General features: G+C 33.7%; 1 pseudogene; it reads left to right on the top strand.

Annotated features, from left to right (window-relative positions):
- Positions 1-4,076: 4,076 nt before the first annotated feature.
- Positions 4,077-5,023, top strand: LOC148122319 (olfactory receptor 8G50-like; annotated as a pseudogene).
- The last annotated feature ends 600 nt before the right edge of the window (positions 5,024-5,623 follow it).

Here is a 5,623-nt window from a genome sequence, read left to right as displayed (position 1 = left end):
TTATATGAATGCTGCATACAGAGAGATTCAAGAAGAAAGTTTAATACTGAACATTACATACCTCCAGAGTGTCCAGATTCTCTTATTGTTACTTTTTAAGACATACATTTTTTTACATTATACTCTATTGATATTTTCCTTCAATTCTGAAATGATCCAAAGTAGAGAAAGGTTGCTTAAGTATGACACTGGTGTCTTAATAGCTATAAGTTTACATGTGAAATTCCCTAATTGGATTATGACAAATCTGTGCATAACTCTGTGAGACTTCATTTTTTTTTACCTTGTTGAATATAAATACATTTCTACGATGAGTCCTTTGCTTCTCTGAATTTTCTTCAAGTTCTCACAGGACTGCATAAATATCCAGAGTATAATGATTGTTAGTGTTTTATTAGATTGAATTTACATATTTTGTGCTAAACTGTTTATAATTTATTCTATTTCTATTGCTTTTTTTAAATTTTAAAAATTAAAATGTAATGTGTTTTAATATAATGAGACATGCTAATAAAATCAAAATAAGGTTAATTGACATACAAAGACTAGTAAGTACAAAACTTTTGGTGATGCCTTTAAGTAAAACAGAACAGGCTTCAAACAGTATATCAGTAAATAGAAAATACATCATAGCTTAGTGAGAAAAGATGTGGCTCAAGTTTTAATATTTAAAGTATAAAAAAGTAAGAAGAATTTTTGTGTAGGCATTACAGTGTTTTGCTCAATAGATTTTATAACAGCAGCAAAAAAGAGGTCATTGTGTACCTGGAATATCTATTCAATATAATTAAAAAGTAAACAACTGAAATATTCATAAACAAATGCAGTGTATTTATGGGCAGCAAGATCAAGAGGTTCTTAGTCAGACAATATTGTCAGATAAAGTTTTATTTTTATTTTGTGGAGCAGAAAATTGCCCAATATCCCTATATGTTCATGCCACTAATTTACTAATGAGATTGTCTTGCCAGTTCTGATGTTATAGATAACAAGGTTCTCAACTGGATAAGATTTTTTAGCATTTTCTCAATGTAACTTCCAACATTGTGAAAGGTATCCAGTAAGGATGACACTTATAGGCAAGTAAAATTATGAAATCTCCATGTTCTTTGACCAAGCACAGGGTACCTTCAGTAACAAAGTTATTCCGATGAAATCTGGAAAGACCAATAACATTTTTTCAGGAATTGGTGAGATCATACTGGCCAACAATTCCAAATGGGGAAACCCATTAACCCAAGGTGGTCGATGAATCCAAGGGAACAAAGTCCTTAACAGAAAAGAACAGATGTATTAACAATCTCAGAGTAATTTCAGTCCTATGCCTAAGTCCTGTGGACACTCAATAGAGTCCAAATCTCTGCATTGAGAGGGGAGTCGGGCAGGAAGTTCTTCCTCTAACAGAAAAGCTATTGGCATTTGAAGGCTGCTGAAATAGGAAGACTAATTTTCATTAAGAATGATGTCCCTGGTAAGTTTACCATACTCTTGTAGAAGGCTCCATATCTAACAATTCATGGACATCTCAAACTGGGCATTATGTGTGTAAAAAAGAAGACACAAAGAGGGTTTGAACTAGAGGATTTCAGTGAAGGGCTGAAAATGACCAAAACATATTATAAGGCATTCTCAAAGTATGAATTAAAAAGAAAATTTATAATAAACTAATATAGTTACTAAGAAAATCTTGGCAATGCAATACTATGTAATTTTTAAGTAGATTCACTAAAAATGATAAAACTATAATGCATTTCAAGACAAGAAAACTTTAGAGAAAGCATAAAATTTGTAAAGTTGCCACATCTATGGAATGATGAACAACTTATGAAGTATTTCAATTGAGATATTATGATAAATTTTATGTTTAATTTCTTGTGAGATATATTCAAATGAAGTTTCATGGGATATTTTAGGAAATGAAAATGTTAAAATGAGTTAAATTTGAAGCACTGACTGAAGGTTTGCTTAAAATCTTACCCTGATATATGGGAAAGAATAGGAAATAGGATTGTGAGATCTAGGTCAATCTGGGATATAGAGTGAGCCCTTGTTTTATATAAACAATAATATCGATAGAGCAGAAAAAAATTTCAAAAAATACAAAGAAAAAATAATTTGACATAGTAAACAAAATGCAAAACTGTAACTTGGAAAATCAGCATACATATGTAAGCTTAATTATTCATTAATAGAATCGACCAACTTCCAGAATGTAAAACTCATAGTTTATCCATATACTATCAAGGTTTACATGAGGTGCCAGCCCCCAATCTTTTCAGAATTCAGAAGGACCACTAAAGCAAACAAATACTGACTAAAGATATCTGAGGTTGAAAGAAATAAGTCAGCTCACATATATCTTCTCATCATTTATTCTTCTTATGTTCTCTCCAAAGCTCATTCAAAGTTCTTCCAATGATCTCTCTATCCCACAAAGTTTTGTTTATATACACACACACATGCATAGTTAACAATTCTTTGGTAAATAACAGTAATATCAAACACATATTTCTTAGGGTCAACAAGACAAATAAGAGTGACAAAGCAGGCTATAGGGTGCAAGTCTGTGATGTGACCAGGCATATCTGACAAGTGGGTAAATAGAGGAATGACTGTGATTTCTAAGAGGAGAGGGAATTTTTGTAAACTACGTTTGTGCAGTTAGTTAAGCCAGATGTTTGTAATTGTTAAATGTATAGAAAAAGGAAAGTAAAACACAGCAGTGCCATTACCCTCTCTGAGCACTTCTGCTTCTTCTTTCCTTGTCTGTGTTTGTGGTAACCATGGAAACCAGCATAAACTGCAGAAAAAAGCAATGACACTTGACTCTGGATCAAGCAGGGTACTCTAATCCCTGGCTCCTAGTTGGGTAACAGTGCCTTTTCTTAAGGCTGGTTTAGTGATCCAATCTTTCTAGGCATAAAGGCACAAACAGTTAATTTCCTAGATGGAAATCATTGGCAAGCAAAACTGAGGCAGAGTTAAATACAAATATTAATATATTTTACAGTAGAGCAAAAGTTAGTAGGGTTACAGTCTCTTGAATCAGCTGTTAGATAATTCTGGACAACCAGGTCCTGTTTATCAGTAAAGGTAAACATGCTCTTTCTTTAACTCAGTGACTGTCTTTTCAAGTTCTTATGTGGTCTAATTGCAAGGTTCCTCTGCTAGTTTGATGTCCTGCCATAAAGACTATTTGTGGGGGGCTAGCTCTATTTAGATTTGAGCATGGGAAGAAGGGTTTGAGTAAGTGAAAGGTTTACACATCTCAGTTCCACAGTGTGGGATCTGATTATTCAGTTGTCAGTAAAGAAACAAGTTATGCTCAATGAACGATTTATGCATGGTTGGGATATTTGGGGAAGAATCCCACTAGGAAAAAAGAGAGACACTATAACTTCACAAGGTTTTACAAAAATAACAGTGATTCTTCAAAAGGAAGTTCTCCAAAGTCTTGCAAACTAGATGTTAGCCTAAAGTTAACACCAGCTGTGCTCTCATTGTCTAAAGCTTGTAGCCCACAGTAATATAAGGTTTGAGAAGGCAATTCACTGCTTAAAATAAATCACAGACAATCACACACATATGTGTTGATATTTCACAGGTACTTAAGAATGCTACAAAACTAATGTGAAGAGTTATATCCAATACTTAAATTTATCCACCGTAAATAAGATTTTGACTATTAATGTCTTTTAGTGAGGTTTTTACTTTACCACATATGAAACATTTTCTAATAATAAGAGGTACCATAACTAAGACATGACAAATACTTGAAACACTCTATAAGGTTTGCTAATATAGTTTGCATGTGGTAGGATATGGGTACCAGGACACATAGTTCTTATTACAGTCACAAGTGTGTAATCATCTGTTTGATTATTTCTTTGCATTCTTTCTTTTTCCAGGACTGCAAAATCTCTGACTGCTTAAATTGAAAAGAGGATGTCAGCTGGCTGGAGATACCTGGAAATATTTAAATTATGTTTCAAAATTCACTGAGTGATAGGAGAATCAATATTCAAAATTTTTCTTCCATATAAAATTTTGTTCTTACATCGAGTTTCCAGAAGAGAATGGAAGAAGTAAATCAAACCACAGTGACTGAATTCATCCTTGATGGGTTAACAGATAATCCAGAACTCCAATTGCCCCGATTCCTCATCTTTCTAGGAGTCTATTTGGTTACAGTTGTGGGAAATCTAGGAATGATCATCTTGATTATTTTTAGTTATCAGCTTCATACACCCATGTATTATTTACTCAGCAGTCTGTCCTTTATTGACTGCTGTCAGTCGACTGTAATTATACCCAAAATGCTGGTGAACTTTGTGACAGAGAAGAAAGTCATTTCCTATCCAGTATGCATGGCTCAGTTCTACTTCTTTGGTGCTTTTGCTGTTGCAGAATGTCACATGTTGGCTGTAATGGCATATGACCGCTATGTGGCTATCTCTAACCCTTTGCTTTACAATGTAACCATGTCCTATCACATCTGTTTGTGGATGATTGTTGGGGTATATAGTATGGGATTCATTAGTGCCACAGCTTCGACTTTCTTCATGATAAGATTGCTCTTCTGTAAGTCTAATACAATAAGGCATTACTTCTGTGATTATTTTCCATTACTAGAGCTTTCTTGCTCTAGTACTTTTATCAATGAAGTACTAGTATGGTCACTTGCTTCATTTAACATTCTTATACCAGCTATAACCATTCTTAGTTCTTACATCTTCATCATTGTCAGCATCCTCAACATTCGTTCCACTGGGGGAAGACTCAAGGCCTTTAGCACCTGCAGCTCCCATGTCATGGCTGTTGCTCTCTTCTATGGTTCATCATCTTTCATGTATCTTCAGCCATCATCAGTCAGCTCCCTGGGGCAAAGTAAATTTTCATCTGTGTTTTATACCATTGTTGTGCCCATGTTGAATCCCATGATCTACAGTCTGAGAAATAAAGATGTCAAAATTTTACTAAGAAAATTAATTCAAAAGATAAGTTTCCACTCAACAAAGAATGATTTTTATTAGCAACATAGTATAGCATAACTTCTGCAAGTTGTTGGAAGATGTAGCCTACATACAGGAATTAGTAACATTAGATGTGAGACTATTGTTAGCACATGGCTGTTTGGAATAAATGTACAAAGGTAGAAGTGGATTCTCACCTTCATATCAATGGAAAAGTGCTTCTCTTTTGTATAACCAGAGTTTATTAAGATAAAATCCTACATCACCTGGTGAAAATTCCCTAAGCCTTTTTTGGTTGCTTATGTTTGCATGTGTGTTCTGCTTACACAAGTCAAAACTAACTTTATTAAGATGGGTTTACATAAATTTCTGCAGTGTTTCTTTGTTGCCTCAATGATTTTTAGAATTTCTTCTTGTTCAATTAGCAAATGATTCAAAAAATAGTATCAATAATTCTATAAGTGAAGCAATTATAATAAAATGTTATACAATAAGAATATTGTATAAGTCTTATTATTGAAAACTATTCAGCACTATATTAGTTCATATGTCAACAGAGGGCAGGCTCTATCATCTTCCCACCCACATGGTGTTTCCCATATCTTAAACTAGAAAGGCAATAGTAAACAGGAAAAGAGGCACAATGCATT

Source organism: Myodes glareolus, chromosome 4 (assembly GCF_982192425.1).
Source record: "Myodes glareolus chromosome 4, mMyoGla1.1, whole genome shotgun sequence".
Classification (NCBI taxonomy): Eukaryota; Metazoa; Chordata; class Mammalia; order Rodentia; family Cricetidae; genus Myodes; species Myodes glareolus.
This window is presented reverse-complemented; position numbering and strand designations above follow the sequence as displayed.